Genomic DNA, 27,458 nt, shown 5'->3' with positions numbered 1-27,458 from the left:
TTATTGCCTGTTTATTCAGTTCAAGTGGAACTATTATGTCTAAGTATCTAATTTCTTGTATCATCACATTGGCTTCAATGAGTTCCTCCTGGGAAATTTGCCTTGCTCGACAATTCAAACCAATTATTTGAAACTGGGGAAACTCTGAGGAAATAACTATTTCTAATACTATACCCAGGAAAATAAATAAGTGATTCTATAGGGAATCCCGTCCTTTGATACGACCTTGCAAGGCCAATATGAATTATGCTATAGAATTTACTAGATTATCTGATTGCATTAGTATTTCTCTGAATTACATTTATGAACTTACTGATAAAATAATCCTCATTACCACCACTGGAAAAAGCGCACCTGTTGCGCAAACAGGTTAAAATTGTTAAATAAAAACACAAAATATATGGAAATTTACGGAAATAAATCGTCAAAGTTGTAATAGTTAAAGTTGTAATTCATTAACAAGCTCTGACTCATTAAAATATGCATTTAAGGATTTTTTAAATTTTGAATTACGTCGTATTCTGATATTTCCATCAGCTTCCTTAGTCCTTGCACCATGGCATTAAAACCTATTTTAATTTCATGCTGGCTCTCTGAACGAGTTGTTTTGCGTTATTTTTAGAAGTTGAATTGAGAGAGGAATTGCGGAAAATTAGAAGGGAATTCGGAAGCATCTCTCAATTTCTCCAGTTTAAGTTAAATGAGTTTAGAATTTATTTTCATTGACATTTTAAGATTTTTTTCAGTCTCTCTAAATTCAATTTCCTTGGATTTCGACTACCCAATATCAACAATCACCCTTTAAACTGATAAAGTTTTCTAATCTCTGAAGGAATCTTTCCGATTTTCTCTAAGCTAATTTTTATCACTTAATTTTTATGCTGCTTTCCGGGTAGCTAATTCATCTTCTTTTTTCTCTTGATTCCTCTAAAGTAATCTCATTTTTTAAAATTTTGTTTTAATTTTAGCTGTATGAGCATGAGTTTACAATTTCCAGTGTTAGTTTTTGCAATTTCACTGCGTTCTTTAAAACGAAATTTTAGCAACTATGCTAGGTTTACAACTGTACCCGTCAAAACAAACAAGGGCATGAAGTCAAAGACAGACTTTTCGCCCCATAAGGTAATTACTATTGATAGTGCCATTTGTATGTGCTGCTGATTAGCAACTCCGTTTAATACAATCCTCGTTATAAATGCAAATGGCGCCACCGAAAGTAACTACCAGGGGCGTGTTAAGTATCTTCGGACGTCAGGGTTGTGGAGTCTTATCAAACTCATGTCAATGATGAAGCAGTGCATATTGTGACAAGGCCAAACAATGACTTCGACTTTTCGAAGAATGGTGCTGTTAAATACGTCGAACATCCGTCACCCAAAGATGCTGAAACTCCTGGTCGTGAATCTACACTATCCATCAGGGATTACGTTTAAGACAGAGTTACAAACAGGAATGGCACCAATTTTAGCAACCACTTGCTGGCGCAATACCTTTAATTTTGACTAGCCATTTCTTTACTTGTTGTCTGATAGGCGGTAGGAGCCAAAGTCCTGTTGATCCCAAAAGAGTGAAAGTACAGTACAAGAATGAGTTGCAGTTTCCAGTGAAAAAAGCGAAGGAATTTTTTCCAGAAATCCGTTTAAAAGGTCGAAGATTTTTTTATTATAAACCATTAGTTGAGATGCAAATGTAAATATTTACATTTTACACTTTGTCAACGTCGTCCTACACCAGGCATCTCCACTGTTTGTATTAAACGCAGTCTTTGATCCGCATAAAATACCTGCAGATGGCGTCGCTTGTAGTAACTGCCAGTTGGGACTATAAAATGTGGCGGTTTAGCGCCACAATGGCGCCTAAGAGAAACTAAAATACACTTTAAATATTTAAATTGGCGCGTGGCACTCACAAGTGGCGGATCTAAATCATGAAATGACGAAATTTGGCAAATTTTAAATAATCTTAATATAAATTTATGTTGCGTTTATCGTATTTTGATATGATTATTAGTATAATTTCGACTATAACGAGCTACCCAAGTAGTCAGAATAGTTTGTGTCTCAGTATCGGCACTATCTCACACTCTCTATCCTATCAGAACTAAACATCATTTCTCTTATCATTGTTGCATTTCCTTAAGTTGTATTTAATATCCTCGAAAGTTGAGGTTGTAAAGTGTTTTCAGGATTGTAACAGAGCAGAATGTTAACTTTTTAAACAGTATTGCTGCTGTAACGAAGTGAAAACCCTCGGCATCTAAAAATATCGTTTATAAAGTCTTGAACTTTGGCCCTTAAACTTTCTCGTTTTCCCATTGAAAAAATGACAGTTCTTTGACATTTACTTTAAAGTGCTTTTTGTCGAAAGACTGCCTTATATTCGTGCCCTTATGACGTGATTTTGTCGTCAGAGATGCGTCATGTGTCAACGAAATCGGCGCATGTGAGACCTAAAAGAGGTCTTGTGACGACACTATTTTTTATTTCGCCGTCGTGGGTTAGTGTCTCCTTTGCCAAATAGATGACAACTATATAAATACACAACATACATAATGCTACTTCCATTTCTTCTACGTAATTGAATCAATCAACATTTTGTTTATGTCGTCTCTTTAAGATTTTTTTAACGAAGAAATCGTAGTCAATTACTCTTTCCAATTCCAATAGTATTTTTATTATAAAAGGTACTTTGTGGTTCTATTTTGCAGCCATAAGCTGTTTGGTTATAGTCCTAGTACAATGAAGATAAATAATTTATAGTCCTAGTAGAATAAGATAGATAATAAACATATTTACTGTGAATTTGACATTGACTGACAGACATTAACTTTTTTATTAGCCGATGAAGACATTTCAGATTTGTTTAAACTTTAGCATAAATTGTTAGCAAATTAACATGAAATCGGACATAAAACATTGTATATAATAATAGGTATTTATGTAATGCGTACCTAATGAAGTTTTATTCGACACATCCATTTATGGACTCGTTCGCAAGCTCACGGGGCCATAAAGTGATTCTTCTCATAAAATCTTACATTACGTACTTATTACATAAATGTTATTATTTAAAATAAATCTCCATTCAATACAGGACAGTGGTTTACTTGTTTATCATACTACTATATCCCACGGCAATTGGCATAAAGTTTAATGGATTATGTGTCCAGTTCATGCCACTGTAGCAATTTAGTAAATAAGGAAAAAAGAAAAGGTGTAGTTGTACTCAATCAAAAGGAAATTGGAAATATCACGTACATTTGTTGGTTCCTGGAACAACCAGGTGTTTCAAATGTATTAAGCGAAAAACCTTAAGAAGAAGAGAACCTTTAGACAACTAAGAAATGCCTCTTCATTTAAAATAAACCCTTGTACATTTGTTCATTACAAAGCAGTGGTTCACTTGCTACAAAAATAATTAGACAAAACACTTCCCAGAAAAGGATATAAAAATTTTCAAAAATTGTCAAAAGCGAGCGAAAGGATATTCTAATTATTAAATTGTTTCAGAAGCTACACAGAGGAATTTTCATAAACCACAAAACGTGCAGATTTTTGACGGCAGGAGTGAGACGACCTTCAAAAAGTCCCAACATAAATTTCTGTAAAAAATGTGAATTTTTGTTGTTTTTTTTAAATAAAACATGATTGTTAATTGAAAAACATCAAGGAAATTCCTTGCATTAACGCACCTGCGGCTCACAGTAAAATACCTCCTGCGTAGAAAGCTTTCCAAGTTCGACTAAACATCCCTTTCATTTGGGTCCTCCTTTATTTATAAAAAAAAATAAAATAGCCATTTTGTGTATCTGTAGAATTTAAATGTCTTTTCAAAAAGATGATTTTACCCTGGGAATATTATTATTTTATTAAATGCGCTTCTTGTTGCTGATTTCGCAAATATAACTTATGGAGAATTTACCTCTAATCGTTTTCACACAATTGAATTATTTGTGTTCCATAAGGATCGTGTATAAGCCAAGCAACCCGCAGTTTTTTTCGTTCCTCGACACGCGATCTTTATCGAACTAAACTAATTCAATAAACAGAAAACGACCAGGATACAAAATCGTATATTTTTTTTAAATAGCAAGAAGAAACTCATCTAATAAAGTAATAATATACAGAATGTTCCATTATAAAAATAGAGATTTAACATTGGAACATTTTTTTTGTTTTATACGAGTTTTTGACAACACGAAGTTGTAGTCGAACCACCCTGTACAAATTGCATCAGTTTTTGCCTTTGTTGGGACCATTTTATCGGTGACGGTTATTATTAAGGCATATTCCAGATAATTGTTTTTGACACAACAATCATTAGGGGTCAATGATTAAAATCCAGGGTAAGTTTACTATAATATTTACTACGACGAAGACATACTGGTGTTTAATAAACAAACACATAAATTTGATGTGCGTTGCAAATGTAAAACAAAATGAACATTTCGGAATTTTCCTTTAAACGCTCTTTAGGGCGAAAATGAGACCTATTATTGTTGAAATAAGTACGAAATCAATCACGCTAGTTGACATATTAAATGGTAATTTTAATTCCAAGAAAAACGTCAATAATCATAAAATATACCAGCGATTTCGCTTTTGTCGCCGTTTAGACATTTATTATTTAATTCCGTAAAGGTAACAATACAATCGCATTTCTGCCACCACTTCCAGGAATATTCAAGATTTATTGCTGATAAATTCGAAACAATTGGATTTTGCATAAAAATTAGGTAATCTCTTGACAGTAATTGTGTAGCGAGTTTTTTTTAAATTTATTAAGTCCCTTGTGATATTTGCTTGTATCTTATCTGCATAGAATTGAATCTATGCCTGTGGCGCCGCAACCAACGGAAGCTGGCAAACACTCGAAGTGTCAGAAATTCATAATTAATTTGAATCTTCTGAATTTCCTATGCATTTGAATCTAATCCATTATATTGAGGAGACATGTGCCCTGAAGAATGAAGTGTTTGTGATTGTTACGTCATATCTCTGCAATTTTAATATTGAGATACGGTCTGAGGACTCCAAACAGATAATCTAGATCTTCAGTTCAGGGACTTAAATATGTCAGAGGTTTTGAAATGTTTGACTACAGTCTGATTAAAATTCATTAAAACCGGCTAATTTCAAAAAGGAAGATTTTTTAAAGCATTTGGTCCGCTAAGAAGTGTTGACGATTCCATGAGAATCGGGCGATTTTCTAATGCGGAAAAAACTGTTACAAGATTGGCTCTTTTAGGATTATTCAAATTTCTGTTAACATCTCGTTAAGACGGCCATTAATGGATTATAAGAGCCGATGACTGGCCAATAGACGAGCATGAACGCGATAAGCCTCGATTTTCGCAGTTATCACGGCCGTCAGCGTCATAAACAGAGGCGCCAATCTAAATTGATTTAGCACTTTTAAATATGTGTAAAAATAATTAAGGAAATGTCAACAATCAGAGTTTAGGTTGTTTGCATTCGTATTAGACAATACTGGAATATAATTGGGTCACTATTTGATGTCAAAATAAATTAATTAATTCTAATTGATGCACATTACTGTTAGCAGCTTTATTTATATTTTAATTGATTTATACGATTATTTGGCCGCTTGCCGAAAACTTAAATATTTTTCCGAGATTGAGTAACGATGATCGGTTGCTTAATAATAATGCTGCTCTTACGCGTTCAATATTTCGTTGAGATACAGGACTTTGTTCTCTCTGTTTTAATGCAGAAGTGGCACAAATAACAAAAAAATTGTCACTCAAGGCCCGGTTTTTCAATCGCCTGATGCAAGATAATTGCCATGGAAACTATCTTACCAACGAAGCGCCCATAAGCTTGAAAAACCGGACCTAAATGAAAGTGAGACATTTTAATGGTCTGGCTTGTGAAGGACCAATAGAATTTTATGTGGCCTGTTCGTAGCCTTTCGAGCAGTACCTGGTGTGTATTTACCATGCTCCGAGGACTGAGAGAACATCCCCTTAAGTGTCGCTCAGACCTGAACATTTGGCCAAACAACGAACAATGCAACAAACCGAACGTCGACCAAAACAAAAATTTGGACGGTATTGCACACCCAATAAGGTTGCAAATTATATTTCACCCCCTCCAAATGAGTGTTTTGTTCAGCGTTCGGTTCGTTGCATTGTTCGCTGTGCGGTCCAATGTTCAGGTCTGTATGAAGCTTTAAATTATAGTCTCCCCTCTGCGAGTTGAACATTGAGAATGTTTCAATAAGGCGGTAAAACATTTTTAGACTGTCAGACACATGCGCAATATACTAGAAGGGACTCCTCACGCATATTTCTGATTATTTCTAACAATCTGGAATTCGTTTTCCATCCTGCTGGAACAGAGCTATTAGTTTTTCCTGAGTGATGCTGGGGTCTGCTCTATGAACAAGCTAGTTGATGTATCGAAGTGTCACATATGAATCTAATTCCACCCTTTCATAGACCAAAATTTTGAATATTTTTTCAAAGGAGGGTAGAATTTAATTTTTTTAAATATTTTGCAAAATTAACTGTTTTTTCAATAATTCAGAAATTACTGAACATTTTTCTCATTTCAAAACTGTATTTGATTGAGGAGGTAAATATGCAACTTTGTCAGAATGAATCTACTCTGTAACTCTTATAGTTCCCGTTATCCCAAAGGTCACCCTCACGTTTGCTACATCTGTGTACAAAAAAAAATGCTGTAAACATCTGTTTAGTTTAAAAGAAATTTTTAAATTTATTTTAAAACAGATTTAGAAGCTTCATAAAGACTGAACAAGTATTTTATCATTCTCTAAAAAGGAAGATTTATTAAGGCAGTAAAACTGATTTTAAAAAGGATCTTGAAGACCTCCTTAAACGGTCCTTTAATTCTTAATTTTGTTGTGGTTTTAGGGTAGTATTGAAGTATCATTATAAAGGTACAAGATTTATTGGTTAGTTTCACACCTTTGCCAAGGTTTTCTTGGTTTACAAGGCAACATAAGATAATTTTCAAGAGGCAGTAAATTTCAATAATGGAACTGCAAAGCCAGCGCATTAGTAGTATGCCCTTTTTGACCTCATTTATTGCAGTTCTTGAATAGGTGTTTTTGCAAATCATTAGAAAAAGTTAATTAGACGCTCATTAAGTGATAATGTCTAGAACTCATGTTTAATAGTTCCCTTCAATTACTTTCTACTGGAAAATACCTATTACCGATTTGGAAACAGAAACTCAATAATATTTTGAGTTTTAAAAGTGATTAAATAAAAAATTAAAAAAATATTATCGTAATAATTTATGAAAGTAGGAAATAAAGAGGTTCGTTTACAAAAGGAGGCCGATAACGAGTAACTGTAATAGAATTTTATAGACCGTTAAATAGTTCGCTCTATAAAAATCCATTATGTCCTGGTCACTTAGAATCGATTCTTTAACGTCCAGTTGGGAAGAAGCAGCTGACAGTTAGCAACTAACTATTTTTCAAACCCAAGTGAAATGTTAACCAATAAAACTACTACAGTTATCTCAAACACCTCCGCAATAAAAATAGATACTTTGAATTATCGTTACCCTCGATTGAACGATCCTTCACATCCAATTTAGCAAGCTTTGAATTAGATGTTGAATTAAATTGAGACCACCAAATACAAGTGTCCAAGATATCTAGTATAGAGGTCTCGTGAACAGTAATAGAAACAGACTTACTTAAATGAGAGAAAAGTTGTGCATTCAAGGGAGTAGTTTCAGAGTGCGACTCGGCCTCCAAAATTATTTTTGGTTTTTCAATTACTTCGAAAAAATATAAATTTTCGAATTTCACTTTTATTTTTTTCCGAGCTTCGGTAAGAAATAGATAAAAACTAAAACCACTTTCCAGCTGCAGTTTTTATAAGCTTCAACATAACAGTCTTGGTGCTACGGCATTTCGTTTGTCAAAAATGATCATTAATTTTTTTCCCTAAATAAGGCCCTGGTAAGTTCTTGTCTACTTTAAAGCAACTTTTAATTGTGCAGTTTTAATCCTCTTAACTCCCCTAATTAAAACTCTGAAATTACTTGTCGCAATTAAAATTTCGATTTTCCCGGAAATGTCACCAATGGGGCTTCAAAAAGAGTTACTCATTTATATGTAACAAATGTTGTCCGAACCGTCTCTGAATTAAGAATCCGATCGCTGGTTTGAGGATTGAAAGGGTTGTAAACTAGAGAGCAGGGTTGAAACCCGCCCGTAAAATAATGCGATAATTTAAAGCCGTTATAAAATGTTTCTCAGGGATAGTCACGTTTCGACTATAGAACAAGTCTTCTAAAGAAAATTTTGTCAAGTCCCTTCTTTGAAAGGCAATCCGACAAGTTGGTGAAAAGTCATGTACTACCGGGACGATTTTACTTGTGTATCTATAGAAACAGCAGATAATAAATCAATCTGCAAGGTAAAAACAGGTAAAGGAAAATATTTCAGATATTTTAATTAACGAACTGACGAACTGAAAAACTTTTAAACATCGAAAATCGAACATAATTTTAAAATTTTTACGAGTATAAAATGCGCATAAAATCGATGAGAAATCCCATATGAGTTGCATCTGCCGATCGCAATCGCACATCAAACTTATTGTCTAATCGAAAAGTTTATAAGTTAAACAACCTCAATAAGCTTGCTTATGGATTGTGGATACTTTAGCAGGCGCCAGTGCTCTGTGCCAAAATTTATTGGACATATTTCCGATTGTGAATTGATGTATCGCGTGTATATCGCGGAATATTTATCAGTTAAGTGGCAGTAATTAATTATTCACCTTATAGCGCAAATGTTCAGTGTTGATATGGATTTAAGTAGGTATTGAATTCAGGAAAATCGGCTTATAATTTTCTAGATTTTCTCTAACGTTCATCATTTTTATTTCACTTTATACATCCGGATTTTCAAGTGTCAATTACCTTTCAAACGGTTTTACGATAGACAGTGCAATTTCCAATTTTCCGACCGCTAGGCATCCAACATGTTAATCAATTACATGTCAATCATGGCTTAAACTTTGTAATGAACTTGCAAATTGCCGTAACCGATTTCCCCATAGGGAACCCACCTCTGGGAACTTCGGTAATGGCCAAAGTTGCACAAGTTTTAGCGCCAGGTTGGTTGCGAATTAGAGATATTTCTATTTGAACAAGATTAGAGTTTTGTTTAAATTTGCTTATGGGATAAGTTTCTCTAGTTTTCAAATCCGCTAGTAATTGTTGCCATTTTCTGTCAATTCACTATCTTGTTTCACAACTAGAGTTCAAAAATAGGCTATTACGTATCCAGGTGGAAAATGTTTCATTACTGTCGAGAGATTTTATAGTTTATTTATCCAGACACGCAGCGTCGATGTTAGTGATAATGCCAAGGAACCAAGGATGCCAAGGAAACTTTCCACCATGGTCCTTATACTATTTATTTCCACTAGTAGGTTTAAGAGACGTCATTATTGGGTGTGAAATAAATTTTCTCACCTTTTTTCTCCAACACTTGGATAGCAAGTTAATAATGACATGTTTATAGTTCATTATTTACCTAGCGAGATAATTAAGACGCCGGCCACAATGTTGTCATCATCTCCATTGTTGTTTTACTTATAGTCGCCATGAAAACGAATGTCAAATAAACCGTCACCTTTGATGTTATAATTCAAGACGAATTGCCTTTTTGTGCTTCGGATTTAATTTATGCTTAGTTCAGCTCAGTTTAGTGCAGTTTTATAAAATTTAGTGGAGAAAACAGTAAATACTCCGCAGTTGTGAGGTACTTAAATTTCAAATGGCTCAGCGCTGCCTGCTTCAGGATTCGACTTATTGATTTCCGGATCATAATGCTGTGTTTTAGAACAGAGGGGACATAATATGGTATTTTCCACTATTAGGCTTAATGAAATTACCATAAACTTACCTCATTTAAACATCAGTTATTTAAAAATACGACTCTTCATGAATCACAAAATCAACGATGACGTTTTATTTGACATCATACATTTCAATTAAAACCATCTTCGTTAGTTGACTAGGTAAATAAAGAGCCATATGTAGGGTGGCCCAACGAAAACGTTGCACCTAGATTTTCAGTATTTAAAATGAAAATGTGTAAAACCGCTCAGGCCTGTCGATTTTTGATCCAAGGAGGACAATTTTTCATTGTATTTGCCACCCTTCAACTTCAAGTCCTGAACAGGGGTCAAAATTTTTAATGAGAAGGGGTATCGGGTGATACTTCATTTTAAAGATAGTTGTACCCTGATTATAATCTTCACGTTTGAAGTCACTGCTAGCTGAGCTTGATAGCCATTCAATATAACCCTTTCTCCTGATTTGACCCTGTTAGACTTTTTTCTATTGGGTGATCTGAGGTCTAAAATTTATGCTATCCAGTCTGAATCATCAAATTAAACCCGAAAAGTTACATAACACAAGACAACTGTTTGAACAAATTAATTTTATTGTATGGAAGTAAATGGCGGTCATCGCCCGCATTTGGTAAATTGATCAGAAAAGTAATGTAAGAACTTTTTTTCATTTATTCATCTTTTTTAAGAAAAAAATTACAAATAAAGAAACGTACCCTTTTAAATTTGAGGGGTAAAATTGGCCTCCGTCGAAACGATATAGTGATATCTCACTTTTAAAGGCCTTCCTACCTTCATTTTGAAACCTACAGCTCTTATTGTGATAAATTAATTATTAACTAAAAGCGTTTTTCCTCACAGATTTTGATAAGCTATCATTTCAACGACAATAGTGACGGTGACTTCAAACTTGGAGGTTATAATCAGGCCGTAACCACCTTTAAAATGAGGTATCACTCGATATCCCTTCCCATTAAAAATTTTGTGGGTAACTGTCACCCTCACTGTTCAGGAGTTAAAGTTCAAAGGTTGAAGATACAATTAAAAAATTGGCCCTTGATTAAAAAATCGACGAATTCGAGCATTTTTACACATTTTCATTTTAAATACTGAAAATCGAGATGCAAAGTTTTCATTGGGCTACCCTGTAGGTTTCATTATGAAGCTGCTTGAAAAATAACTTCAGACTCATTCAACAGGTCTAATAATGGTGTCTTTTAAGTGGTTTTTCTTTTTTCCTTTCTTTATTTGCGAACCACATTATCGGCACAACACTTTGAAAACTACTTAAAATAATTTTAAAATAAACATTTCTCTAAACATGAAATTTCTCTCAGATTTATCTCTACCGAGGAGCTCTCTAAATCTTATCTACCTCCTCAAATTCCAGCACAATTCATCAAATGCCAATGCCGGATGTAAAAACTCGGAAAAACCATTTCTCGCATTCACTGACGTCAAACCATTTTCAATTCCGATTTTTTGCATAAATGTTAGCAATTCTTTATGATTCCACAATGTAAATTTACCAACGCCGACCACTTCCATAGCTGAGCCCAAGCAATTTCATCAAACAGCGCGGCCATTGAACAAATAATTAGTCAAATCATCAGCAAGCACTTAATACCTCGGATTGATGAGTAATTCAAACATCTCTTGTTTGTTATTCAAACATTGCGATTTCGTTGTTGATTTGTTGCCGACTCAAGACACATCTTCCCATTAAAATTTTTCGAATTCTTACCACAACGGTTAAATATTAATGCAAACAACGTTTCGTAACAAATGGGTTAAAGTGCTTTCGTCGTTGCAATTGTTTAGGTTTTCGAAAATGGGAAAAGTTGGAAAGCTGGAAATGGAAAGCACAGTTGAGGCGCTAATTGAGATGTTGTTGGGAAAAATTGCAACACAACTTTAGCGGCCATAAAGTGCAACTATACAGTGTTTATGAAAACGGATTGACATTAATTGTATTTACAGAAAAACGAAGTGCCAGCAGCTATGATACGTAATTTATTAAAATAAATCGAAACTGCATTAAATGCATTAAAAAATGCTCATTATAAGTAATTATTGTCTGGCTGTGAGTTGTTGATTAAGCTATTTACACGTTATGTGTAACCTTAAATCGATTACACGCAGCTGGCTAAATAACCGCAAATGTGGATTTTCAAATAATATATTATATTTTTTTGCAGTTAATGAAGCCTACAGAGTTACATGAAACTACTAAGATCATTTTAGCGAAGCAAGATTTCTGATTTAGCGCAGATAAATATTTGGGCAACGTTTAAGTCGCCAGAGGTTATACTAAAACTTAGTTAATGGTTCGTTAAATATCTTTTATTATTTTTATTCAATAGGACTGAGTTTGTGAAAGAGAACTGATAATAACGCACGTAAGAAGGATTATGGCCTACTAGATAGCGACGTGCGATGGATTTGTGCAAGTAAAAAAAGTTTTTACAGTCTAGGCAGTAAAAGTAACGCTTTCCCTCCAAGATAGTACAATTACTGTTTACTGATACATTTGGTACTTTACTGTCTGTTTAGAGCCATAAAAGTGTATTTTTATCATCTGGCGAAAAAATAAGTTGGACATTATCCGTCTTCATTTCCCAAACTCCACACATTACAGCCTACCTGGAAGCCTTTAAAGCAAATGCAATAAACCCCGTTTCACAAGAAGAAATTGGCTCAATAACCCAGTTTTTCACATCAATCAGGACGTAAACAAAATAAAAGGGAACACTGTTTCTCTTCTGTCTAGAGCCCAACATTATAATAAACAGAGAGGTCTCTGGCGTTCACCCGACAAACGCAAACAAATTCATTTTGGTATAGAAATGTCTGAAACCTAAATGGTTTTTTTGCAGTCTATTATCTGTTTATTTATTCATAGAGGTGTTTATGTAATTGTAGGCGCCGCTTTGCCAGCATTTTCCAGAATATGATAACGTATATTTTAGTCCCGTGTTGCCTCCGAAAATTTGATTCTAAAAATCGTCACTCGACGTCGCAATAATTAAGACACTTTCTATACATGGTGATGATGCAACTTGATGTAAAAAATTCGTTTGTTTCAAGTCTCAAATCTAAACATCTGGGAAACTAGACACAAAGATTGTTTATGATGGACGAAAACGTGAGTCATTCCATGGGTGCTTTTAATTAAGCTGGGCCTAATTCATCAATTTATTGAGAAAAGATAGATCATTGTCAAGGGAACACTTGTTTCGGCGTTATAAATAAAAATGGCGTGTGTGGATGACGCTCGTGAAATTTTAAATTGGACTAGAGTCCAGCAGACTGTGTTCTAACAAATTCGGCATCTTCTGCTTTAGAAAGAGGCACGAGGGATTTATTCTTTTCTTAGAGCTTTTGTAAGAACTCATTTGCATATGGAGTCTCTCAAATAAAGTGAATTTCGTGGGCATTTTGGGAACAGTAAAAGATACAAAGTAGCTCAAATTAGAAAAAAATGCGCACTTTTATGCCCGTTCAGAAAACGTTCTAAAATTAAAAATATGTACAGACGTTGTCGAAACATGCGCAACAAACTGTAAACTTTGATTTTCGAAAATCATAAATTATAACTAAACCGTTTTAGTACAATAACACTTACTGACCGATGGACAACTGCCAATTGAATGACGTTCTCAGAATTTTTTCCAGGCTTTCTAGCTTTCGAGCAGTTTTATCCAACTTTGTTATTTCTTATAGCCGCCACATTAGATTTTGGTGGCAGCGAATGAGAAATAAAAAAAGCTTTTTAACCATGTGTGACAAACGAGTCCTTGGACCTACCAAAATAAACAAACGCATCATTTTACCTTAGTTGGTTTAGAAACAAGTGCTTTGTTTGGTGGCCATGAGAAATAACAAAATTAGAAATAATTGCTCCAAACGTAGGAGGCCTGGAAAAATTTTGAAAACGTCATTCAATTGGCAGTTGTCGATAATAGACAACTGCCAAATTTTGTAGAATTTACTCACACAGTTTATGGTTTGATTTTTGAAAATCACAATTTTCAGTTTTTTGCTCATATTTTCTCAACTCCTGTACATACTTTTAATTTTAGAATATTTTCTAAATGGGCACAAAAATACCCATCTTTCTTCTATTAGGTGTACAACTTTGCTTCCGCCGTTTTTTTTCCGAATTTCGCGATTTTATTGTAAAAAACTAATTATACCTTTAGGATCCAAAGTATTGTCCATCGCTGGCCAGTACTTTCTCCCATCTTTCGGGCAGCATACGAATCCCGTGTTGAAAAAATTGGACATCTTTTGAAGCGATCCACGATTCTATCCAATTTCTTACTTCTTCATAAGACCGGAAGTGTTGGTCAGCTAGCCCATGTGCCATGGATCGAAACAAGTGATAATCAGAAGGAGCTAGGTCAGGAGAATATGGCGGGTGGGGTAGGACTTCCCATTTCAATGTTTCCAAGTATTTCTTGACCACTTGCGCAACATGGGGTCGAGCATTATCGTGCTGCAAAATCACTTTATCATGTCTCTCGTTGTATTGCAGCCGTTTCTTTTTCAATGCTCGGCTCAAACGCATTAATTGGGTTCGATAAAGAGCACCTGTGATTGTTTCAGTTGGTTGTAACAGCTCATAATATATTACGCCGAGTTGATCCCACCAAATACAGAGCATGATTTTGGAACCATGAATAGACGGTTTGGCCGTCGACGTGGAAGCATGGCCGGGATATCCCCAAGTCTTTTTGCGTTTGGGATTATCGTAATGAACCCATTTCTCGTCCCCAGTCACAATACGATGCAGAAATCCCTTCCGTCTTTGCCTTGCAAGCAACTGTTCACAAGCGAACAGACGCCTGTCAATATCTCTTGGTTTCAACTCGTACGGCACCCAATATCCTTGCTTCTGAATCATTCCCATGTCTTTGAGGCGTTTTGAGATTGTTTGTTGAGTCACTCCCAATGATTGTGCCAATTCTTGTTGACTTTGACACGAGTCTTCGTCAAGTAATGCTTCCAAGTTCGCATCTTGGAAAACCTTCTTTCTTCCACCGCTATGTTGGTCTTCGACGTGAAAATCACCGTTCTTGAAGCGCTGAAACCACTCACGACATGTCCTTTCACTAATAGTGGCTTCCCCATAAGTATCTGAGAGCATTCGATGAGCCTCAGCAGCAGATTTCTTCATATTGAAGCAGAAAAGTAAAACCTCCCGCAAATGACGAGAATTTGGCTCGTACACTGACATTTTCAATTGCGAATAACTTTATGATGAAGACACAAATAGACTAATATTTTTATGAGGTTATGTTAACAGGTGCCCAAGGCTCCTGCATGCCCACATGGGATTATTTATTTCGATCATTACTTACCGCTACATACATCTATTCAAAAACGGCGGAAGCAAAGTTGTACACCTAATATTTAGAGCCACTTTGTATCTCTTACCGTTTCCATAGTTCCTATGGAACTTACTTTATTTGGGACATCCCGTATAATCAAATTCTTTTTCACAAGGTGTTTACAAAATTGTGCTTCAACTCTACAGCAAGATGCAAGATGCAGAGCCACCCCGTAGAGTCGATGCTGAAAATGTTAATATGCTATCGCAAAAAAACTTTCATACACAATTGGTGGTTTTCAACATCTCGAAAATATGAAAAATTCGGATATTGTGATAAAAATATCGAGAATACGCGTAGGTAAATACACCTCAAAAAAACTCTTTACAAACAATTTTTGTCAACCTCCTCCAAGTTAATTCTTTTTTCCATGGAGTGTTACCTCCTGAAAACCGACAAAAATAAAATTTACTACTGCTTTCATTATTTTATATTTTATCATTTATATATATGTAATAAAAATGAGACAGAGTTTGATCTTTATACGCGATAATTATGATGTTTGAGACTTTTGAGGAAAGGGAGTTGGGCGTCCCGCACCACCGACTGGAGGTGATGCGGATACGAGGTGGGCCTACGCAATGATATCGAAAAAAAGGAATGTGAGAATTTATTTCACCAACATGTGAGTTTTCAGGTATTTTCAGTAACAGTCAGCACTTACAGTAGTTGCTAAAAATGTTTATTAAGATTTTTATGAAAAAACGATTTAACGAAAAGCTGAATACCCTGTATGTTTAAAACGAAGCATTACCGAACTTATGTTTTTAATATTTATGTTATACAAACGTTTCGTCTTAGAACTACTCAAAAAAACACTTTTTGAAGTATGGCCATGTACTCAAAATACACTCTGCATAAATGGACATATTATTTTGATGAAAATTTCATGAAAAATGGAAACTTTATGAAAATCCTTGTAATTTTTCTTATACACCATATATAAAAAAACCTACGTAGTTTCCCTGCAATTACTTTAATTGTAGGAAAAACGAAAATTCACCAAACAAGCCCCGAGATACCAATTAAAGCCAAGAAAGCCACAATAAAACGACAGTAGTTTTGAAAAATGCAGTTTTTCATTAATCTTGTTTGTTTTTTGTTTTCGACTATTCATTTTAGCTGTTTGTTATCAAACAAGCTAAACGGATTTAACTCCTTTTTCGATTGGTGGCGAGCTCCAATCCCCACAGCTCTTATCGTTTTCGAGATATTGCCAATTATACGGATTGTATATTGACCCTGGGATAACTACATTGTGAGCTTCGAACCTTCGAAAGCAATTTCATCAAAAGCACTTTAAAAAATAGGTATAACCCACACAGCGGGTTTATAGAGTTCGTTATGTAGTTCTTGTAATATTTCATTTAGTTTTCATAGCAGTTTCGTACACGAAGTTTATTACTATTTACATGATTTTTAAGTCGCTTCAAAATAAATATCGGCGAAATAGCATTTTTTATCTCTAAATACCCTCAAAACTGCAAGTAAAAAATTTGCCAATTTTTCTAAAGATTCTGGACGAGTTACCTACATTTTGTTATGTTTTAAACTATAATCGTGGATATCCCAAGAATTTGTTGATAAATTATCCCCACAACTAATTCAAATTGAGTTTCTGAGTATTCGCAAATAGAGGATGGTGATATTCCCTTCATATTCCCAAATGATCAATTTGGCGGGAATGTAGATTACGTGATTCCCAGAAATGATAGAATAATGTAGCCTTAGTTTCAACGTCTCTATGGAAATTAACTTCCCGGTAAAGATGAAGTGCACATTGATAATTTCAACCTAATTTCATTATAGAAATAATTTAGTCATTCGGCGAACTGCCACATGAATTATGAGTTTTTGAAGAAAGCGTACCTAACTTTAATCTTGATAGATACGGAATTACTTTCCGTATTATCTTCTTCTAATGATATCCCATGTCAGATGGAATTTGCGACAAGCAGAAATCTTCGCCGCAATCCGCATCTTAATCGACAGACTCGGGTGTTTTCAATTTTGTCCATTGTTATAGAAATAATCACTTAATGACTAATATGGGACTTCCGGATGCCTTCTATCATACCTTTGATTTGGGTGTAACAATTGGAATTGGATCACAATACTAAACTGATTTATTACTTAAAAGCATTATTTATAGCTGCCACATCAATGATAGTATTCATAATTGACTTGATTGAGATTAGAATATTTTTATTCATGAACATGTGGTTACAGGTAAGCGTCGATGTTTGATTTATGAACAGTGAATGCCAAGCAATCAAGCACCGAGTCAAAAATTGATGGCTTAAATTAATATTAACTGCTCTATATACCGCATGCAATTGCATACAATTATACCTACTGAATATTGAAATGAATTATCAATAAATAAGAATGACATCATTGTGAGAATGTGCATTTCGCTGTCGCTTGTAATTTTTTTCTTTAATTGTTGCTAATTAACGCGGCAACGTCTACATTGATGGCAAACGCGACGTGTTTCAGTAGCTCAGTCTTTGCGATAATATATCAAATGCATAAAATTAACTCGTAAAATATGATAATTCTGCACTTGAAAAGATTAATACACTCAGGTGTACTGCAATATTAAACCGACACTAAATCTGGGTTAGTTGGCATCTAGACACGGAAACGTGCTCCCTGAAAATTATGTCACCTATTCATAACTTGGGTTTAAATAATGCTAGTGCCCCACACTTCTTAAAAGCCTTTTGTTGATTGCCTTCAGCACGGTTCTCGTTAAATTCATAGCCATGTACAGATCCTTGAATCGTTTTCAAGTGTAGAGAAGCTCTTCCATTAAATACATACTATAAATTCTTATAACAGTACACCAGAAGGGTAGTTGTGGACAAATCTGAGTTAAAATCATGAGTTTAGGCGGACATGTCGGCTTCTAGAAATTCGTCAGAATCATCGTGAGATTTTCAAATTTCCAGCGTTTTTCCCTTTCTAATTACCCATTCGTACGACGCTGTTGTATGATGCATTCAAATGTAAATGTAAAAAAACTTACTTTGAACTACGCCTCTGCGTTAACATGATGCAGGTAGGTTGATTACACGAACAAATAAAAGTTCATCAAAACTCTCGAGAAATTTTCAGTTTTTCTTACTTCTTCCCTTTAGAATCACCTTCGGACAATGATTTTCTGTAATTAATTAAAATGGGAATATTAAAAAAAATCAAAATATAACTTTGAGCTACACGTTCGCTTAAAATCATGGGCGTGCAAAGGAATCACAGAGGTACATATAGAAACGATTGATAATCGTCTCGAAATTTTTCGATTTTCTTTCATTCCCTCTGAAATGACCTCCTCGCACTATTCCGTTCTGCGTCAAATTCGGATGTAAATAACGAAAGATAATGAGGCAACTTTGATACGATGATAACCCGAACCAAACTAAACTATAAAAAAACTCACTAAAATTATTGCGGAGAAAAAGATAAAAACATGTATATCAAAAATAGCAAAAAGAAAAATATTTATAGAGAGTTTTCACAATTATGGATGGAATACATCTAAATGCGTAATCTACCGTTTCGGTCTGATGATCTGATCCTCAGACTAACATGAAACAAATATGATAAAATTTGTTTCCTATTCGGAAGGGTATCCACCAAATTTTGTATGATCTCTCATTGGAAATCCCCTAATTTGCACCTTTATAAACCAGACAGAGCTGTCTGTTTATAGATGACAATTGGCTAATTAAGGCAGCCGTAACAGTACGAACCCAAAGAGGCAATATGGGCAATATTTTCTACTGTCCTTGTTTTACTATGACATTTGATAACATGTTTGACGTAGATGGTTGTCGCTGGCCATGCAGCCGTACAAGTGCGGGTACCCGAATTAGATATCCATCAACCATAAGCAGAACCATGTGCGAAAGGAAAACGTCCAGAGTCTTTTACAGTAAATTTTGCTTTCGTACAAATTCTGTTTTGACATCACAAAAAGGTTTAATTTGCATTTAATTGAAAAATAACAATATAAATAAAGCCTGTTATTCTCTGTTATTGTTTTGGCTGTCCACCAGGATATAGTAAAAAAACATATAAAGAGCTCTCAGTCCTATAAACTTATCATTAAATGGCATTATAATAATCATTTATTGGCAGCTCGTATTACTGATTTAAATAAAGAAATATTAATTATGTTAGCCATCATCATCAGTCATGCAGGACTAATATTAATACATTCGCCTTTAAACAGATCTTATCGTCGAACACTCTTAGCCGTTGGCAGAAATAGTAAAATCCGTGATGTCATCCAGATCACTTACAATAAATCTAAAGTAATTTACTGTGTTACTGATTATTGCCCCATTAAGTGGGATTTTATGCATTGAGATGCAGTTAAAGCTATGGGTTAAAGCAGCTAATAACAATGATCAGCTGATCGATGAGATAAATATAATTTAGCGCGAAATTACCATGTAATTAAACATTATTTATAAATACTTTTGTTAGGCAATTTATTATCTAAAGCTCGATGAAATATATACAGGTAGGTATGTAGGTAGGTATGTTCGTAGTAGTGAAATGATAATTTATGTTCGTAACGCAAATCTTTTGTTAAAATGAGATTTATGAATGACAATACATGCTGGCATATCAGTTTGTCGTGTTTAATTTTGCATTCAAGTAATTAAGTGAACAATAATAAGTGTGATTTCATAGCGAGTTGAAACAACAGGGCTTTCTATCTCACTCGATTTCTTAAATAATTATAGGTTGCAAGATATATTACTGCCATCAATGCTGATTGCACTAACAATCGTTTCATTACACTTTTTAAATATCTCCTTCACATGCAGCTTTAACTGTCATCTTTGTTATTCCTCATAGAATAAATTTAAGAGTCACTTCTATGATATGAGATATCAAATGTGTTCATACATCCGGATTTCACAATTTTCGATACCTCGGAGCTCCTTGTTGAGTTTTTCTAATTTGTCAATCTTAGTTTCAATTAAGATTATATCAAAAGGTGCCAAAGAGTTTCAACAAATAGACTTTAGGCAAAAACCAAAAAGTGTTAATTTTATTAGTAAAATCTACAGTTAAAGTAATATTTGAATTTTCTTCTGGGACACTCTGTATTATCAGCATTCTTTTCTTTTTACCGTTTATAATCCAAATCATGATATCAAAATCCAGAGCTTTCAAACCTGGGATTTGAACGTAAAATAAGTTGAAAATTTCATTTTATATATTATACATAAACAGCAAATAATTTGTATTATGCTGTAAAGAGGAAAGTATGGCATGTAACAAACAAGTCTTTGAATCATAGACTATTATACAGTGTGTACATAAAATATGAGGTACACTAATTTTCTCGGTCTGAAATTAAAATAATAAAAAATACTTGGACACGTCGACTTTAGTCCACATATTTTGGTTGGACAATAGTGGCTGTGAGGTCATCATCATTGTTTCAGGTGTGACGTAACTGTTAAATTTTTTAAATTGTAATCCCTATTTTTGGTAACTTTATGTGGAAGGTTACACTTTTTTACTTACAGGACAAAAACTTTTTTACTGTTTCATAACACATTTTTTGATAAATTCTCAAAAACTTATTTTTTTTACGGTACCTAACGATAAAAGATGGACATCCACTAAACGGATCGAAGTAATCTTCTGTTGATTTATTTGGTAGGTTTATTTTTTTATTCCCATAGAAAAGGTACTTTTATTCGTTTAATTTCAAATAAAAGTTGTATTACAATGTGTTTATCCATAACGCGAAGAATTAAACTTCTTATGACGATTGGCTATGGCGATGTGCGCGAACTCAACAGGTGTATATTTTATTTAACAAAAAATATCTAGTTATGCAGGATCGGGATAGAAAGTATGTTTTTGAAAATTTATCAAACAATTTATTATGTAACATAGTAAAAAGTTTATGTACTGTAAGCAAAAAACTGCACCCTTTCACATAAAATTATCAAAAACATAGATTACCATTAAAAAAATTTAACACTGAGCTTAATACATCATATCAATGATGACGTCACAGTCAACATTATCCAACCAAAATATGTAGAATTTTAAACTAAAGTCGACGTATCCAAGTATTTTTTTATTATTTTAATTCTAAACCGACAAAAAAGAATTTATTCCATAGTTTATGTACAAACTGTATTATTTCGTGTGGTGCATCGCTACCGTAGTTCGATTCATGAACTGAGCGCTTCCAAAAAAGGTGAAAAGTATTTAGAAGCTATCGGATCGTTGTTATCATTTATTCTATGACTCGTACTTTATGTATGTATTGTCATACTGATATCGATTTTTAAATGATTCAACCCAATGGTAACACAGCGACAAATAATATACTATTTGTAATTCGGAATTATTAATACAAATAATCGGATGTTCTCTTCTTTAAAAGACTCATGAGTTACGTCAGTAGGGTAACAGATATTTATTGATTGACAATGAATGTCATCTAACTGCCATTTAGTGAATGAGAGCTTGAAAAATTCCTGGAAAATTTTCAACATCTGGTATATCTTTATGTTGGACACACCGTATATTATTTCATTTCGCTTATCGTTACCAAATTAAATCATTGTCTTATCAAAGTATCATTAAAACATTTGTCATTTTCTAGTACGGCGTTGCTATATTTACTGTTTTGTTCCTTTTCAAGTACGATTTTATTTACCGAATTAACTTCCCATGCCTTAAATATGTAGAAGTTTTAAAATTCAGATACAGTGTGTACGAGAATAGGCATGTCCAGCATGGGCATGAAATGAAATTATCATTTACCCAGTAAATTGTTTAGATCTTCATTCGGTAGAAATATTTAAATTTAAATATAGTATACATACGTATATACAGTGTGTATATAAAGTGAGGAATAATTCTTTTTTTTTCTCGGTCTGGAATTAAAATAATAAAAAATGCTTTAATACGTTGACTTTAATTTAAAATTCCGCATATTTTGATCGGATAATTTTCCGTCATCATTGTTCCAGATATGACGCCACTGTTAAACTTTTTAATGGTAACCCCTGTTTTTGATCATTTTATGTGGAAGAGCATACTTTTTTTTATTATGCTTCATAACAAATTTTTAATAAATTCTCAGTTAACGTACTGGCAAAATATCAAAGGTCTGTCGAGGGGGAAGGGGACTGACAACCTCCTCATTGATTCAAGATGGTAATTAATTTTTGTTGAATTTGGCTTCGCATGCCAAGGGCAATTTTTAATTTCTTATTAAGACTGATTATTTTTTATTTGTACTCCCTTAACATCCCTCTCACCCTCAATCTTTTAAAATATTTCTGGATGCGTCTAAAGATGTTTTGCAGTGACTTACCCTGTTTAATGTATAGAGTAAACCGGCAGAAGTTGCCCTTTGAATATTAGAAATCTAAGTGACTGTTGTTTTCTTGTCAGTAGAAGAATTAGGAACTATTCGTAGTAGAGCCACATTTGAAGGTTGTTAATGCTGAGGAAGTAGTAGAGGCTTAAAAAGTCATCAAAAGATGAGTCGAGAATTCAAAGTTTCTCTTCCGACCATTATAATTTTTTGTATTAAATAATTTTGTTTTTGGTATGTTTATATTCTTACAGAACTTTAAGGAAGGATTATGGTGCTAAAATTTCGTTTGCTCTCAATTCGATTCAAGAAATACATACGGTATCCTCGACATTAAACTTATCAACAATTCCCTTTTTTAACTTTACGTAAGCGTTACGTAACTTACACAATATATGTACATATTTGCTCAGTAATTACCCAAATTACACTTATCTAATTAGTTCATGTGTAATATTACACTAATCTAATCACAACGTACTTAGTTTAACTTTCTCTCGGTCGGTAATAAAGCATATAGACGCCACCATTGTTAATGCATCGAATTGTCATTTTGAAATTATTTTTAGAATAAGGTCAATAAATCGCCTGGGTCGTTAAATTTATTTGGATTTTATTACTTTCTTGATTGAGATGAGCCTAAATATAAACTGGAAAGATATAATCTGGACGATGTTTATGGGTCAGTCTTTGCCATGGAGGTTAATATAACGGTTTACTAGAGGAAAATATCTTCAATTACTCGACATTTCTTTAATGATTGTGAATCATCAGATTTCCAAGTTGATATTGAAAATATTGAAATGTGCAAAATTTTAGGACTTTAGAGCTTTCTGGAGACTATACGGGAGGCTCAAATGGAAGCTGGATAAATGGACGAATTTGGCTAGAGGGAAAATGTCAGAATGACCCCAAGTGATTTGAGGATTTTAGAGCTTTCTGGAGATTATGCTGGAGGCTAAAATGGGAGCTGGATAAATGGGGGAGTTTGGCTAAGGAAAACATGTTAAAATGATCCCTTTAACGCCGTTAATACAGAGAACAACTTGTCTCCTGATTACAGCTATCTTATAGCCGCAAATCCTATTCAACTAGAATATTTTTTAATGTTGGAATGTTGTTGATATATTAAGACCTGCTTCAAAAAAAAGGATGCTCCAAATGTGAAAAATATCCCATAATCCGTATTTAATTCCCATATGTCGTAATCGAATATTTTAGGTTTATACAGTTGAGTTACATATATGTCTAAATCCTCAATTAAATCCCGAAAACAATTCAACTAGATTCCATTTGAATTCTTTGGAAGTTCTCTTGAATGTGTAGTCGAATATTGAGACCTGTTGTACAACTAAAAACTCAAAAAATGACCGAGTTTAAATCCGCAAGTTAACGCCCCAAATTTGGTTAACTAGATTCACTTCAAGTTACCATATTATTTTCAGCTATATTCATATTTCATCACCTTCCATTTTTTTAACAAAACATCCTAGTGAAATTATTAATATGGAACACCCCTCTTAAAACTCTCCCTTGAAAAATATGAGGATTAATTTATGGTCACTGTTTGTAAATCACCCTGTATAATAAATATTTTTCTCCTTAGCTTGGGTGATTTTGAAATGATTTTCTTTTACACATATCAAAGGGTCCTATTTCTTGACCCACTAAAGGAAGACCCCCATCAAACTTTTACCACCATTAAGGCAATTATTTGCCTGCACCTCAACACCTCGCTAACAACCCTGTATATTATATGGTACCGGTCCCTTTTAAGTCTCCTACTTTTACATGGGCGCTTAATAATAAAAAAACTTTTATGGCCAGCCCCATGTTGGAGACCGGTCGACGCCGGACCATTCGTCATTTTCACACCTTTTTGAAGGGCCCATAAAACGGTTAAACAGCCTTGTTTGATGAGGCAATAAATATCCTTAAACAGTTTAAAAAGTCGAATGGTACTGAAACATTTAAGGGTTTTTGCCTTTTTTCGTGTTGTGGTATCAGTGCCACCGCATCACTTTGTGTTTATTGCTTTACTTCATGTAAGCCTAATGGGGACCTCTTTCGGGTTTCGACAAGATTTTAGCCGAAATCCAGTAAAAGCTGAAGATTTCTATGATCTTGTGACTACAGATTTCACTATTGAAAACAGAAACTGTAGTTTTAGGATGAATTCAATATGAAATATTTCGTGGACCGTTGACTTGATTTCGGTGCTTCTTGAAAATTTTCTTCGGACAATATTGATTCCAATCAAATTCTCATAGACTTTATAGGGCTTTATATCTATCTCTTGCATCACGAGAAACCATAAAGTACAGCATTTCTACTTTAGATTTTATAAAACACTGTACTTTCTCTGAGCGGATTAGCACTTCAATCGGAAATAGAAAAATAGAACTTTCCTCCCTCATTTCAAAGAAAAAACAGCACTTTTGCCTCCTAGAGAGGAAAAGCATTTTTCTTAGTACGCATCACACACACACACACACACACAACAGTTATTTGCATAACAAGGGAGGAAAGCGCTAATTTTACTCCAGCCGAGAAAGGAAGGAAAAAGGAGGAAAGGGTCTTTTACTCCCTCGAATGCTGATGCTCGCCGCTTCACACCGAACCTCAAATTATTCGCGGGAGTAAAAGAACATTTCTTTCCTTGTTATGTAAATACCTAATTACATGGGTCTCGTTACTGAAAATTTAATTCGTGAACACTACGCTAATTTTGTAATAGCAACTCCAAAATTACTGGCCTATCACGATTCAGATTCACCCAAAGAAAGGTCATTACTAGAACGTCAATAACCCGAATGGCAGCACTATGTCACCAGTACCCACTAAATCAACCATAAATGTTAGTTATGGCACGAATCTCAACGATAATTATTTATTATGGCAAAGACAACCGGAGACCATAAATAACAGTGTCTTAAATTCTCAATAGACGGATGCAATTCCCAGCAATTCATTGTTTCGCGGTTACGTGTTTGGCTATTTGTCTATGTTCGTGTCACTTAAAAGCGTTAATTATATGGTGCACCCTAGAAATATGCAAACAATAAATCTCCGGCACTGGTAAGAGGTAAGAGGCCACGTATGAGTATATGGGAGAGGCGCCAGCGCAAGATTTGCACGAGCAGTGATGGAAAATGTAATCGAACGTTTGATTTTTGAGATAAAGCACAGAAACATAAAATTTCATTTATTGTTTGTAAATACGAAATGGTTTATTTGACATTTTATTTGACACACTTCGGAACGATGGATAAGCTCATCTCCCAAAGTCGCAATGGCACCGGGAGTGCGATTAATGAACGTGTCCCTAATTTTATAAGCCTCATTTTCTTTAAAGAAGGAGAGATCCCGTGTAAATAAATTGCTAATAGATTTAAAATAAACGTGGCACGCAAATACGCGTGTAACATTCTCAGCCCGGAAAATATACAAATGCGCTTGCGCTTCAACCTATTGTTAACTTAACTTATTTATTTTAATTGTGGTAACTTCCAACGTCAATGTCAAATATGTAGTTATTTGTGCGGCTTCGGTGTAGTTTTTATTGCTCTAAGCCAATTGCAAAATTTCATAAACCTATATATGCCGGAATCCCTATTAAAAGAAAAAAATAACAGGTACTATCCTTGTAAATAATTAATAGGCAAGCATGTCAAATTCTATTCAGATAACATAGTCGTTTGTTTTGTTCGTGTTGCTGTCACATAATTTTTTAAGAACAACTGATATTGCCTAATCTTTGGTAAATACTTGAGTTTCGGTGTTTAGTAAATGTGAATTTACTTAAATTTCAAGTTGAGCATCATCCCACAATCTAAAAAATCCGAAGGTAATCTTAAATATAAACGCAAGTCAGGCTCACCACAGTATTAATACAAATGGTCTTCTAAGGTAAGTACATGTTCAATAGATTTATTGAAGGCGCAGAGATACCTATTTCGGTTTTTTTACATTATATTTAATTTATTATCACATTATTTCTCTTCACATTCTGAATCCGTCGAAAATCGACAAATAGTAAAATTTAACGTTTGCGTAAAACAAATTTCTAGGTTGAGTCTGAAATTCGGTCTACTGAAGTTCCAAGTATAAATAATTTTTGTTAATTATTTGCTGGAGTTTATCAGGAATTGTGGGACATTTATGAGATTTTTCAGGCATTTTTCTAACTATTTCAATTTCCCAAAAATTTATTTGTTTTCTTGAAGTAGAAACTCTTCTGTAATTTTGGGGTGTTTTTTTTAAGATAATTTGGCGATTTTTAAAAGAAATCTTACAATTTTTTAACAAATTTTTGAACTTTTCGTTTGTTCCCTGAGATGTGATAAAATTCATGTATGCTTAACTTTTTGTAACCTGAAATCTGGATGCTCTGTATAACCTAAAATGCCTGACCTAAGAATTTTTAAGCCTGCAAAATATTTATATTCTATTTTAAAGATAAAAATTTCAAGTAATTGCAAAATAGGAAAATGTCGATTTTTATTGTCATCCACATTAAAATTTAAACTTTTCTACATTTCTGGATATTTTTTCCTATTTAACTAATTCCTTGGTGAATACCGCAGCAAATCAGTTTTCATTATTATATAAAAAAATTTGCTGATTTTTGGTGGAAACTTAGCTAGGTGAGAAGTGAAGGAATGTCTTGTTGTTTTTTCTTAATTTCTCTCAGAATAATCCACCTCTAGGAGAGGCAACTAATACCATAAAATCTTAAACCCCCATCATCCTTCGGTACGGCTTACTAACGCCCTTTCCATTAATCTAGTGAATTATGGGTGTTTGCTCCACCTATTTAACGAGC

This window comes from Euwallacea similis, chromosome 7 (assembly GCF_039881205.1).
Source record: "Euwallacea similis isolate ESF13 chromosome 7, ESF131.1, whole genome shotgun sequence".
Classification (NCBI taxonomy): Eukaryota; Metazoa; Arthropoda; class Insecta; order Coleoptera; family Curculionidae; genus Euwallacea; species Euwallacea similis.
This window is presented reverse-complemented; position numbering follows the sequence as displayed.